At 35.7% G+C, this 15,291-nt stretch overlaps 1 protein-coding gene across 10 annotated transcripts in view; it reads right to left on the bottom strand.

The window, feature by feature from the left end:
• The window catches only part of PCDH9 (protocadherin 9), a 672,836-nt gene that overhangs the window by 362,969 nt on the left and 294,576 nt on the right, over positions 1-15,291 (bottom strand). The window lies entirely within an intron of this gene.

Raw genomic sequence — 15,291 nt, 5'->3', positions numbered from 1 at the left:
AAGCAGCTCCTTTAATTGCTTTTGGTCCAAGATCAGAGGAAAGAGCAAGTAAATTGAAAAGCTGTCCTTGAACCTTATTTTTTATTCTATATGCCAAGCCCCAAGCAAATGAATCAAACAGATTCAGCACACCTAAAATGGAATCTAAGGATGAAGGAAAAATTGCATCTCTGAATTCATTCATTTGATGTGGCAGGGGTGGCCAAAAACAAACAAAAGGACAAGTAAGAGTACTATTTTTTGTGGGACTTAAATGGAGATCAGCTCATTTAATCTAAGCTTCCAGAAGTGTCTGATTAAGTGTACTTAATTCATTACCTACACCTTATTGAAGAGTTAAATATAATGTGAGCTACCCATGTAGCTCATATAATTTTTTACATATTCTGTTCTTCAAGAGAGGGCAGGTTGATAGATATATTGTAAATTCATTTTGTACAATTGATGCATGACTTTAAATCCTGCACATGAAAACTTGCATGAAAATTGCTCATTATTTCTCTTTGTTCAAAATTACAGATTTTCACCCAGAAGTTTTAGCCACAAAAAAACCCCAAAATCGACACATACAAATCATAAGAAAAAAACAAGACTTCTGAGAAAACCTTTCCACTCTATAGACACTCATGCATAGGCTTGAAAACATAATTTCATTATTTTTTAATCTGCTAGTGGAGTTAAAAATGAAATAAAAATCAATCTTATTGCTCTACTCCAGAATGAGATTTGACCTTGCACTTCATCTGTTCCTACTGTGCTTATGAGTTACAGCTGTCCATCTTTCTTCAGGCATAATTTGACATTTCACTAAATCATGACAAAGCTTCCATGGATTTCATGCTAGCATTCTGGGGTTCAGTATCTTGTTTCAGAGAGCCCAGGCAGCAGTCCATATTCCAATATATTTTGCCAGCATTTGTAAACCTAACATCATTAATATTTGCAATGCAGAATTCATGTCATGTGGGGTGCTGAGCTGTATTTTGGTTTTGCAATAAACTAATTTATATTTTCCTCACAGAAGCAAAGACAACAGAATCTTTGTGGATTATGCAGCATAGCCTGTATAACGGGAATAAGGAATGGGCTGGTTCCATAGAATGAATCGTGAAGTATCATGTATTAAAAAATACTTGCAGAATTACAGCTGTGCACCTGAAGTCTCATCAAACAAGATGTGAAAAATTGCCATTTACCTCAAGGAATTTGCATATAATCTGCAACTAGTGATTTCAGGACTTCTGAATGTTGCAGTTATGGCATAAAAATTTGAGGCAGGATCATGCATTTTGTAATTTTCAGTCAATTCTAGGTCTCAATGCAGTGACTACAACAGAAGTGTATAACAATCTTTATAATTATTATTTGTTATGTTGCCAAATTTATTTCAAAATCACTTTACATATTACAGTGACTACATAAGAACTAAATGTCTGGAGTGGAGTATGCTCACTGCAGAGATATCATGCTCTTTAACAATAATAAACAAAAATATATGTGTTTCTCATATTTTTGTTTTGATTTGATCAAAAGCTTTCTATGTTTCCATGTTCCCACATATTTAAGTAGCCTTATAAAGAAAGCTGCAATCGGACAAATGAGAATTTTGTTTTTAAATATGCCTTAGATAACTGTAAAGACCCATAAAGGACATTGGGTATTTATGCACCAACTCTCAACCCAGACTTTGTGAAGAATTTGAACACCCAAATTCTGCAATATATTGAGCTTCCTGTAAGGGAATTTGCAACTGCATGGTGGGACAGGCAGAATGGAAACCTTGGCATGAAGGAAAAGCTGGTCACTGGAACAGATCCAGCAGATGTATCTTCTTTTCTTAGACTTAATTATATTATCAATGTAGACCTAAACATCTCTGTGAAAAGACCAGTTAAAACTTAATTTCTCCTTTAATTTCTGAGAAAAATATAGTTTTTGCTTTTGCTCATCTTTTCCTTTTCTTTTTTAAATGTGTTCAAAATTTTGCCCTAGATTATATAGCTATGTTTCAAATCTGCTTTTGCTTTATCATTTTGTACAAACAGTATTGGAACAGAAACCAGAAAAAAAAAAAATTCATATACATTGAACACCAGATTGATTTAAAATATTCCATTGAGTCATGATTCCTCACCTTTGAACTCTCTCTCTTTTCCTATATCCCAACTCTTGTGTTCCCTGACATATAGAAACTACACTAGGTTCAAGGAAAGCCACTAAGTGTCTGTAATGTCAGATTATTTTCCAGTACAATTTCACTGAATAAATACAGTATGCTAAAAAATGTTAATTCTTCACATGAAAAGTAAAAGGGTGCACACAATGATCACAGTCCTCTCTGGACAGGCCCCTGGGCTATCCCAGCAGAGTGCTGCAAAAGCTGTGTCAGAGCCATTTACAGCAGGTTGGCTCTTGATCTGTCCACCTCCAAGCAACAAAGATACTGGCTGGTGCTTCACACTGTACAGTCAACATGTGATAGACATTCCTAAAATCCACCCCTAGACGATGTATCTTCTCATGAAGATCATTCACAGGGATGATCCCTTTGTGTCTAAGCATATTTGGATATCACAGTTTTGACAGCAGAATGTGTAGTTCAGCCAGTTTGGTTGGTGCCTCTTTGCATCCACATTGACAGATTATTAAAAATACTAACTTTAACTGAAAAAGTGTATGAATTACAGACTCTGTGACATTGAACCTATAAAGTAATCTGGGGGTTTTGCCCTTGAATTCACATTTACAACTTAGATGATAATCTCTTTAGACATCAGTCTATGTCTGGGAATTTGCTCTCCCACATTTTCTATTTTTAGATACTTCCAACTTTAGACAAAAGACAAATTCTCATTCAAAATACTTATTTTGATAAATATAAATAGTTTTCTTCTTACATTAATTCTATTGTCATAAGAAAGTAAAAACTGGAAGAAGATAGCAGGATGATTTAAACAAAGAAATTACCCCAGCTAGCTGAAAAAGACACCCCAAAGGAAACTGAGGAAAGAAATGTAATGAGAAATCCCATCTCAATTTTAGATTTGTTATGTTAATGAAGAGGAAAAAAAACCAAACAAACCAAAAACAAAAACAACAAAAAAAAACCCAACTCTAAAATTCAAAGAAACACTTCATTTCAGTTAACTTCTTTAACAACAATATGGAAAATACATGGCCAGATGTAATCACAGACAACGATGAATAATTTTAATAGTAATCTAATTAACTTAACCTCTTGGGCTTTCCTTAGTTAGCCTTGTCATAATTTTGGCATAACAGTAGGTCACTAGTAGTTTATAGGCCACTATTTGAAAATCCTTCTCTGGCCTTATGTTCAGGAATTCAGGTAGTATTTAAAGTACAGAAAGATGATCTAATTTAGTCCTCCTGACTTTAACTTTACAGTGAATAATAGCATGTCAAGGCAATCTTCGTTTGCGTAACAAGTGCCCAGCAAAAATTAAGTTTAGGTTAAAAACTGTAAGCCTTCAGTTTCTGAGTTTCCATTTTACATTGGAAATATTCTAAATATTCTGTGAGAGCTTAAATGGTTTCTCTCTATGGACATTATTTGTGCCTCTAAAGTCAAAACCAATTTTGTATTGACTTTATTCAGAGTAAGATCAAACACCTACTCTTCCTTCAGACCTACTTTCAGCAGGACAGATTCAGCCAACTGGAATAAAATAAAAGCATGACACACAAGGTTCCCCAAAAGAGCTTTCAATGTTAGCCATACCCACAATGGAACAACATTATCAAAAGCTGGTTGCTTTTCCCACTTCCTAACCCCTGGCTGCAACAAGTGACCTCACCCAAGCAGAGAATGACCTAAGCAGGCACCCATCATTCTCACCTTTTCTCTGCATGATGGTCTCCAATTGTTTTTCCCTCTAGTCTTGGTTTTCTGTCACTGTAGTACTATTAAAAGCTGTTCCATTACACACTATTTACAGTGCTTGGTTTTCAGTACCCATGGACATCTGGGGACTGGATTTACATGGTAAAATGGCTATGGGCACTTTAAGGCTCATAGAAAATGCCTGTTCTAAGTCCGTTGACTTCTTGAGACACTTCACTTACTTGGCTAACTGACCTCTGCATACTATTACACAATAACACACTTGGCTACATGTAAATAACATTATAGCTGAGAACTGTCTTTAGTTTTGTTAAGGAAACATTCCAGTTTGACTATTCAGGAGGCACTGCTTCTTCCACATGCCCACCAACTCCAGACTGACCCTTCTGGGACCAAAGCCCCTTTTCAGCTACAGGGACTCAATAGGTCTCTCTTTAATTCCCACACACCCCACTCACACAGTCAGACCAGGTTCCCCAACCAGTTTGGCCCTAGGTTTCCCCATGACAGAGTCTCAGATGTCTCATTCCATAAAGCCATTTACTCATGATGGAGTAACAGAGAAATAGCCTGAGCTGGTGCCTCCCAGGAGGGGCCCTGAACAAAAGAATTGCTGGTCTTTTATCCCCTCACTGATCAAGCTTGACAAACTCTGGATTCTTTGGTTCCTGCTGTGTCACTGAGTGTCCGGTCACCTGTCTCCACATGCCCCTGTGCCCTTTCAACAAAGGGTGGGCAATTCAAGGCCTCTTGCCTTGGGCTCTCAACCCAGACCTCGGTCTGTAGCTCCTTCTGCAGCTTCACTGAAAGCTACCTATATTCAATGTGTTCCTAAGCAGTTTTTGTGTTTTATATGCTTATATAAAGTCTATATATACATTTAAATGTATATTTATGTGTTTAAATCCATTTCTAAGATGGGTGAAGGAAATTCTTATCATGTTATTTTATCTGTCCTAATTTTATTGCTATCATTCTGTTCAATAGCCATATTAGTTCATCAAGAATATTTTGAATGTTTCAAAACACAAAAAGGGTAAAGAAATTTTTGTGGAAAACATGAACTGACCCACATTAATTTTGTATGCAGTGAGTATGAATAATAAATTTCTGTATGTATCCTTTTGTGTTGTATAAATTCTTCTTTGGCCTTTTACCTTCAACCAATGCTATGATTTAATCAATAGCCTGGTTTAAAATCATCAGCAGTGAAGGGCATCAGAGCAACAGGCATAGCAGCTGGAACACTGTCAGAAATTGTGTTCAAAATCTATTTCTGCTGTATATTTTCTTCCGTTTGATATTTCTGTCACTGTAAAATTTCAGTATAAGGTAACAAGCAATGCTCTGTTCAGCACAAAAATTCTCCCCTACCAGTATCAAAGCTTGATAGGATAGTGCCATGTGATATGGCAAAAGGTTGAAGAACGAGGAATAAGTAAAACAGAAAAACTAGACCTAGATGTCAGTTTGGCATGCAATCAAAGCTGTCGACTTCTAACCACTGCAGCTGCCCAGGCTTTGCTTAACTTCTCATTGATTTTCCGAAATAGAATTTCATCTAAAACACCAAATTAAAAACTGAGTGTAAGGGAAGGTTCTATTAATTGAAATGTGTACAAATGAATTGCTAGCCAATATACTTGGAAGCTTTTATCTTGCTAAAGCCTCTGATTCTGAACCTAACAGAAGTTTGTAGAGGCCCAGCTGCATTTTGGGAAGAGGAGAAATGGAGAGAGTATGAAAAAAAAAGTAATAATTTCTTTTGCTATATGTTAAGGAATTATTTAGTGAGGGAGGGGCAGTTATTAGTGGATGCATTGCTCTTGACAATGGAAGGCTGTAGTGAAAAATAAAGCACAGTAAAGATCGTCTAAGTAGAAAATAAAGAAAAAACAAACAAAAACAATAAAAAATCTAAATCAACAACTCTCTCTTATAATAAATCCCTGTGATCTGCAATACATTGCAAAGCTGAAAAACATGCAGTAACAGCCATTTCACTTTGTGCTATTTCCTGATTGCCACATTCGCGTACCCAGGCATATATACCCAATCCTCTAAAGAAAGGTCCAGGATGTGAGGGTTTACAGTGCTGCAATATATTAGAAATATGACAGCTCAAAACACACTGTATTAAACCCAGAAAATTGATTTCAAAGACTCAGCAATGTTGAAACATTTCAGAATAAAATACTTTCTATTTCTTTCCTACAAAGATCAGTGACTGCTTATCCACTTTATCCCTATCCACGAAGCCTCATTAATCCTAAACTAGAAACAATTAATCTGATACATATTGCATTAAAAAAAAAAAGAAACCTTTTTCATATTTTCAGTCCTCAGAGGCTACTAAATTCACTACAAATGTTTTATCCCTCTCTGCTCAAATCAGGTGAATAATCACAAATGAGGAAAACTTTTAAAAGGTCTTATGGTGACAGGAAGAGCAACAAAGGTTTTACCCAGAACAGACTACATTTGTGCTGATGAGAATAATCATTGGCACCTACTTGGCCAACTTCCAATTTAGCCACAGACTAGGTAAAACACAGAAGAACTATGAAGGTCAATGGCAAATGTCTGCTGAGTTTAATCAGGATAAAATTATCCTTATCTGTGCTACTTTAATAATTGACAAAGATGGTGCTGAATTACATTTTCTGTATCACCTCTGTTTATCCTCACAAAATACTCCTGCTAGTCTATACTGATATTTCATGTCCTATTCACTTTCTATTTCAATTCCTATTTAATTTTATTCAGGATATTTCAATTCCTATTCAAATAACACATTTGAAAACATACAGAATTCTACCCTCAGTGACAACCATGTGGGCTTTTTTTTACAGGTCTTGCTGAGGACAATCTGATGTCACATGGAACAAAAAAGTTGTGCAAAAACTATAGGCATCCTTACACCACTTGAGCATCTGTGAAGCTTTCCCAAGCTTCTTTAACAAATTCTTGGATATGATTTGGAAAAAAACCAACAGCAACTAAACACCCAAACCACACCAAAAAGAACCCAATGAAAACAAAGAACCAATAAGCCAAAACAAACAGCATAAAAAAACCCCAAACTAAACAAAACCACTATGCACTTGAAGGCTGTGTTGCAGCTCTAGGCTCAGACACTCAAAATTAAGTATCCACAATGTAGGTATTCAAACTTTGGTTTCAGGCAGTGAAATGCTAATGCTTCAATCCATTGCCTAATCATAGGGTGTGCTAACATTTAATGCACTATAAAGCAGGTTGCATGGTCTGTAGTACAGTCAATATTTAGGAGAATTTAAGAAACAACATCTCAGGTGAATGTTAACAGAAAAAAATTTCTGCTAACACATACTCTTCAATCAAAGGAAATCTTCCTCACTCCTTCCCCACTACTAAAAGATTAAAATTGTTATTATCATGAATCACATTTGTAGACTATTTTTATCCTACTTCACCTTTACATTTAACACTAGGTCATAAAATCTTTGAGTTCTGGAACATAATGTTCTTTTTAATTCTCTCCTCCTCCAAGGAAAAATGCAACAGAAAAAAAATTCCTTCAGCATGGAAAGTAATTTTATTTTATTAAGCATGGGACAGGTGAAGAAATCTTGTGAAGAACTGCTCTCATTAATACTTCCTCATCTCCCACCTACAATGATAAGTATTGGTTTAAGAAAACAGTATAGCATAAAAAGTTGTATAAACCCAAGAATGTCCAAGAGACTTCTCATACCAACATGCTATCAAAAATACCCACTTAGAGAACCTCTGTTGCATCTCACTTACCAGAAAAGATAGACATGTTAGTAATATAATAGATAAATCTTCTTTAAAATATTAAAATACATAAAAGTTATATTTTTCATCAAGAAAAATAGCTTTTGAAGAAAATAAATCTGTGGGAATATGCAAAAATGTCTTTTTCAATGGCAGAATTTAGTACTACATGTCAAATGTGTTTAGAATACTACATGATGATTTTTTAATATATATATATAATTATGGTTCTAGAAGAAAAGAATATGAACATTGAATCTGTTTAATTACTGTATTTGGAGTCCCTATACAGGGCCAGCCTTTCCAAAACATTTCAACACTTTCTCTACAAAGAAGAATAAATCATCACCATCAAATTGGCCAAGCATATGTATGACTGTTTTCTGTCTCTCATTCAATGATGTTCAAAAAACCAAAAACACATTGTACCATTTGAAAAATCAGATTGAAAGATAATACTGCCAGTAAGTCATGTAGGAGATAAAAAGCTGAAGGCAGTACACCAAATCAAAAAGATAATTATTCAGTACTTCAGGAAGTTTCTTACATTCTCTTCTTTCTCCTGCTGTGCACAAATGCAGAACAATATGCATAGTTTCTGTTCTCTTCATGAACTTTCATACAGTATTTAAAGATGGATAGACACTAAATATGTGCATATATATCCTGTATGCATATGTTAAATATATATGCCAAATATTTCTATGTCATGATGTATTTAATCAAATGGGCCAAGACTCAGTCTCTAAAAAAGGATTGGAGAGAAGCTTGCTAATCTAGTGAAAAGCATTTAAAACATCTATAGATGGTGAGCAAGTGATCTGAGACTTAGAGGAAGAACAGTAGAAAGTGAAAACATGTCATACACAAGCATAACACACAGGGATCATGCTCTGTTAATACAGCACAGCTCTGAGGCTCACCTCAGCTTCCTGTACACAAACATGTGGAGTTGAAAACAATCCCAAGGAGTCCATACAGGCTCCACAGGACACGTGAGGAGGAGAGGTTGCACGCTACAGACATGGACAGTTTGAATTCATGGAGATTTGCACTGGAGCACATGAATAACTGGCAGAGCCGACAGATCAGGCTGTGCAGTGATGAGTGTCTGCTAAAGACAGATTGATCAAGAACAGGAAATGAAACCTCCTTAGTAAAACTTGGGGAAGCCTCACAATCACAAGGGTGGCTCTCAGAGGAGATAAAAAATTCCCAACCGCTTCTGAAAGGGCAAAATGGTGGAGCACTAAAATTTGAAGAGACATCTGGTTACTCTCAAGAATTGGCTTTATTTAAAAGAAGTGTACTGGTGTCTGATAAACTGACCAGAAGACACAGAGTGTAAACTATTACCAAGAAAACAGAATTACAAATCTAGACTTTAGAAAAGTAGATTTAAACTTGCTAAGGATCTGCTTGGTGGTGTCTAATGGTACTGCCCTGGAGGGTAAAGAGGCTCAGGAGAGCTGACTTATCATCAGCTAAAACTTTTTCAAAGCACAGGAAAAGTCCAGTGTGAGGCCCAGGAACTCTAAGATGCACAGCATAAGGTCAGCATGGATAACAGGGAAATCCTGACTGTGCTCAGCTGAACTACAAAAGCCAATACTGCCTTAGAGGTCATACTACTGAGTACTACAATGCATAAAAAGGAAGTTATGTTATCAGCAAAAGGAAAACAAAGGGAAATGTGGGGCCATCACTCAAGCTGTAGGCAATCTTGTGGCAAAGAACATGGAAAAACTGAGGTAATAGATGACTTCAGAGGTACTGACTGTGTCAAACTTCCCAGCTCCTCTAAGCCTGTGCCAGGGTCTGGGAGACCCAAGAATTATTCCCATTAGAAGACTGGGGCACAGAGCAATTAAGTGTATGGGACATCAGCCACTGTTCATGGTCTTAAAAATGTCTGGGTCATTAGGGAAGGTTTCTGATGACAGGAATACTTGCCAACTTTTGAATAAACAGGAGGATGATTATTGGAGAAATAGCAGGTCAGTAATCCTAGGCTCACTATTCAAAAAAAAAAAAAAAAACCTCCTGGAAACTACACCCAGACACACAGAGTAGGAGATCCTACATGCATTTACCAAAGGCAAATCATGCTTGTCCAGCTTGACTGTCTTCTGTGGTGAGGTCATTGCCTTGGTGAAAAAGGGACTTCTTGATCCTCGTTATGTTTCTTTAAAAATATTTTATTTAATCCACACTAATAAACTGGTGAAAATATGTTTTGAGTGGGTGGACTACCAGGTGCCTGGAAAAATTGCTTGGACTTCCAGGTTCAAATGGTTCCAATAGCATTTTGTTTATAGGGATGGTTAATGGGGCTAATGATGCCTTCGCAGCTGACACTTTGATTAATAAACTGGATCATAAGGCAGAAGGCATCCTCTGCAAGTTTGCATATGACACCAAGTGGAAAATGCTCTGCATGCTGGAAGTCTGCAGTCCTATTCAGAGAAAGCTTGATAAGCTGGATAAATTTTCAACAGGTACCTCCAGTGCAGCAATGGAAAACAGAATTCTTTCAGGATAGCGACTGATCAAGCTGTAGGAAAATCTATTTGCAAGAAATAACTAACCGTCTCAAGTTAACCTTATGAAGGGATTACTGAGTCACAAAAAGTTAATGGAACTTTCAAAAAGATGGAAAAATTAAGGAAATTTGAGTCAAATTGATATTGGACTCTCCTCTCTTCCCTCAGAGTGGAAATCCTTGAGTGAAGGATATTTTCAGAGCACAGATTGGGAAAACACAATAAAATTTGATTGCAAGAATTTTTTTTTTAATTGTGGTTTGACATTTAAATTAACACCAACTGTTTGATTACTCAACTCTCTTCCTCCTCCATGATGGATAAATATTTAATGAGAATAATCTCCACTGTGATTGTGAACAGAGTAAAGAAGTTAATTCCTCTTCTATTTTTTCTTAGATCCCTGAGAACCCAGGTATTATCTGAGGAGTTACAGAATAACTAGCTTTCCTCCAAATCTCTTTATAAGCATTCATCAGAAAGCTAATATTTATTTAGCTATACCTAAAGGAATTTTGCAATCCCAGGAAAAATCCTGCTAAACTTTACACAGGACACCATCTTTAGGGTCAGAAGCATCACAGAATAAGTGTGATTTTTGACTTAAGCTAGGTCTTCAATTTTAGTTATGGGTGCAACAGCTCATAGCTTTAGTCTGCTTGACTCAGATGTGCTGATAACAGCTTGTTATCAGTAGCACTGGAAGGAACATATGAGGCTCCTTTCAAAACCAGATATGAAGAAATCCACAAAGGCAACTATTACATAATTTCTGCTAAGAAAATATGCTTCAAAATATCTCAAGAAATCCATGAGCAAACAGTTATTACTAACCTACAATTCCTTTTTAGTTCTATATTTAGCTACAGTATGTTGTAACACAAAAAGATACATAGACTAATGCTATTAAAACTACATAATCCTCCCAAGTGTAGAAACTAGAGCAGATCCCCAACAGAGTAGGAAAAGAAAAAAAAGAGGAAACCCCACATATTTTTAAATATTAAGGTTTTACTTAATATAACATTCATGACTGGCTCTCTTTTCCCTTATATAAGAGCAAGAGAGAGAAAGGGAGATATAGGATAATACTTACAAATACCTTATTATTTTATTCACTAAGAATGGAAGCATGGACAAAAGAGAGAAAGAAATACAAAAATATGCTACATATTGATGACAGCAGCATCCTGCTTCCAATGACAGATTCTTAGCAAATGTCCTCAACCAGAGAGAAAAAAAAAATGCCTTCCTTATACAAAATTATGATTTGCATTAGATGCCAAAACAAGAGAGAGAACACCTAGATTTACATTCCCTTATGAGCCATTAGACCTGTCATAACAACAGTGAGACAGAAACTAGAATATTTTTCTTTAACATCTCAAGAGAAAAGAGCAGTCAAAGCAAGTATATGAGAGTCTGGAAGTACAGCTCTTCATGAGGACTGAAAGATGTGGTCTGTTTCTATTAATACAGCACATGTACTCCAAATGTTCTACATGTCTCTTAACTTACTAAAATGTAGGCACCTAGTTGATCAAAGTATTGGGATATTGTTTAACAAAATAAGAATGGATCTATCTTCACCACAGTAGGGCACTTGCTTTTCCATATGCTGCTTCATGTGCTTCTGCTGTGCATCTGTCTCATATAAAGCATTAGATTGTTAGATTCACTATCAATTATAGACTGCAACAAGTTTGATTTCAATTACAGCAGGAGAGGAAAACAGCTTGGATCCCTAAGGGGAGATGCAGACACCAAAGGGGTGAATCAAAAATAAGAATTGTACATTGCATGTTACCAATTAGGGAAAGAAGCGAAGTCAAGATATATACGTAGATATTTATCCTTATATAAACCTGATAAATTCAGTTTCACTTCACATTTGAGACAGAAGAACAGTGCCTCATTGACCAGCATCTATTTAGATTCATTTGAAAGCACTGTTTCCCAAGCAATTTTAATGACAGTTCTAAACAGCAAAGTAGCTTACTTTGTAAAAGACATACTAAAATCTAATTACAAAAAAGATCACTTTTTGTCCAACATTCCTGAATTATACACAATTTAAGGTACTTCCTTTACCAGTTAATAGACAGAGTTCTGATCAGAACAAAATAAAATCTGTGAAAACTTCTGATGAGATTAATAACATCTGTATACACAGATTCTAGAATTTAAAATGTAGAGAACATTCAATTTCTCAGAATCCTGACCCAAATAGTTATCATCTAGCTTGAGCAGCAGAGAAAGAGTTAAGAGGGGCTTTTTATTTTCTTTATTTTTTTTTTTCTTTTGACAGTAAAAAAGGTATTCCTCCACATTCTACTGTTTGGAAATCAAGTAATTTATGCAGTACATAATTATGTAAGAAATTTGAATAGTCTTGGATTCTTTGTTCTAACCTTAGCCCATTTCCTAGCATCTCCTTCCTCTCTCAAAGAAAGAGTCTGTTAATTTAGGTCAAGCTCAGTCACAAGATTAATGCTTATAATATATCCTCCACAAACCTTCCTTCTGCTTCTGATTTTTTTTCCTCCCTCCTATACAAGCACACTCCCAGATTTGTGCATTAATGTGTTGGTGTGGGAAGCAGCATTTCCACACCCAAGGAACAGATGTTAACGTTGTCAGTGCCAAAGTACCATTATATTCCTAGAAGGGATTGTTTTGATCCCATGACACAAGATAAGAATCTACCCAAAAGCACAGCTTAGATAAATGGAACCATGACTACAACTGCCCATCTGCAAATAACAAAATTAACCTAGTGTGAGACACAAGACAAAGCTGCACTAGCCGAACTCTGTTACATAATTGTTGCTGACTTCACACTTTGTAACAGATTTGAGCTGGGAGAACAGAATGATAATAACCTCCGTGACAACTGCTAGTTGGCCTTACATATGGATGATATCAAGGACATTGGCCTGAAGCCACATGACAATGAGGCCACAGGCTCGCTGGCTTGGTTTATAGTGGCTTACACAAACAGTATTATTTATAAATCTACTGACATTTGGACAATAGCTCCTCATGAATGAGCACATCCATGAGCATCCAGCATCCCACAAAAGACTAAGCCTGAACCACACACATAAGAATCCAGTTGACAGCCAGGATTTGCAGTTGGAGTACATGTCCTGTAATCCTGCATGCTGGTCTGAATGGGGCTGAAGAAAAAGCAGCTTGAACTGGTGTGTCTGGTGGGGCAGCAGGGGGATGTGTCTCTGTTGTAGAATAGGGTGATTAAAAGACAAAGTACTATCCATGTGTTCTCATCTCTCCCACAGCCAAAATATATTAGGTAACCTAATATATTTTGGATTATTAATCACTGAGTGCTGTGCTTAATTTCCAGCGTCCATCCCACCCCAGCCCAGTTCCCCCACAAAATTGTGCTGTCTGCACTCCTGCATGAGACACTTACCTAAAAGCTTCAGTATCTAGTATTTAGGACCATCTACCACAAATATTAAAGGCTGAAATAACTTAAATTGAAGTTCAAGAAATAGAAAATCCATTAGGTCTAAAACTTTTAAGGCTCTTTTTTTATTCTATTAGATACAATGTTAATGGATATTTGTTTTGCCAAGAATCCTTTTGAAAGAGGCTGCTATTTAGATGTGCAAAGCACTCACAGGTAATTCAGCCATTTTTTTTAAAAAAACAAGAATACAAGACAACTTTATTCATACTCAATAATGCATTGCAAAATGTGCAGTCCTCATTCACTCTAGAGATCATCAACATTACTTAAATACTTTTCAGACTGAGCATCTATCAATATTAAAATGATAAAAATCTAAAAGAACACCTAAAGTACTTTACATAAGTAAGTAACAGCTTGGAGGAATTTTTCAAAGCCTCACATTCAAAGGCATAGAAAGGAAGCCTTAATTAAACTGATTAGATAGGCTATTGTTGTCAACTATCAAAGAAAAAAAAACAAAAAACCAAAGGCTTTCCATGTCCAGTATCTGCTGGTAAAGAGAATAATTTTCTCAATTTTTGAAAACCTAGAACAAGAATGGGAAATAAATGTTTCTCTCATTTTTTAAACCTCTTGAAGTATTGAACCTAGCTGAAGAAAAATTATCTGGCAGAGATAATTCTTAGAGAAAGGCTGAGAGTTACATAAAATGTTCCAGAAATTAGCTTGAAAGCTTAGAACTTTCTTCCTGTTTCATTACTTTAGTACTTGCTTTCTGATAATTAACATCTACCTTCCTGAAATACACTTCCCCAATACCTGTAGTTTTTAAGATAGTAGTTTCTACAGTATGATGTATAGAATAACATACTTTCCCTCAAAAATTGACTTGATCGTGAAGCATTACATATACATATTGCCCTTAGATTTAACTAAATCAGTATAGTACAACTCTTTATTTTAAATATACAATGAAAAAAATATTAGGCTTGACAGTTTCTGCTAAAACACTGCACTCAGGATCAATACAAAAGGAGATATACCAAAGCCGACCTAAAGACATATATGCATGTTTAGTCTTACATGTTGTTCCATTGCCTGAGTCTGCCTCAGTTTGGTCCAACCATTATTTATTGCTGTAAAAAGAATTTATAAACAGCTATAATCACATAGATTTCTAGTGTTGGGCACTAAATAGAATGGAATAAAATATTTCAATTGGAAAGAACTTACAATGATCATCTAGCTCAACTGTGAATACCATTTATTACTGCTTTCACTTTAAATTACTTAGCTTCAGCTGTGTGTAATGCCTTTTCTTTTACTGAAAATTTCCTTCAAAATTCTTGCGGTAATCAATTAATTTATAACCACTGCATTCTCTATAATTAGAAAGGAGACATATCTAGGAGGTTTTAATCTAGATCAATTTTATACTACACTAACAGAGATTGAACAAAGTTTACTCAGAATATTTTACATTAAAAGTAATAAAGCAAGCCCCTTAACTCTGACATGCCTACACTGAAGCTAACATATTCTACTATTAAGACTAATAGTAGGATATGTCCTAATATAAGACTAGTAACTACCCGTAGGTAGTTAGAAAATGTAGTTTTACATTTATAATCTGATACAGGAAACTCCAGTTTCCAGGAAATTTT

This window comes from Lonchura striata, chromosome 1 (genome assembly GCF_050655825.1).
Source record: "Lonchura striata isolate lonStrDom1 chromosome 1, ASM5065582v1, whole genome shotgun sequence".
In the NCBI taxonomy this organism is placed as follows: Eukaryota; Metazoa; Chordata; class Aves; order Passeriformes; family Estrildidae; genus Lonchura; species Lonchura striata.
The sequence above is the reverse complement of the archived record's forward strand: the minus strand, read 5'-3'. Positions and strand labels throughout refer to the sequence as shown.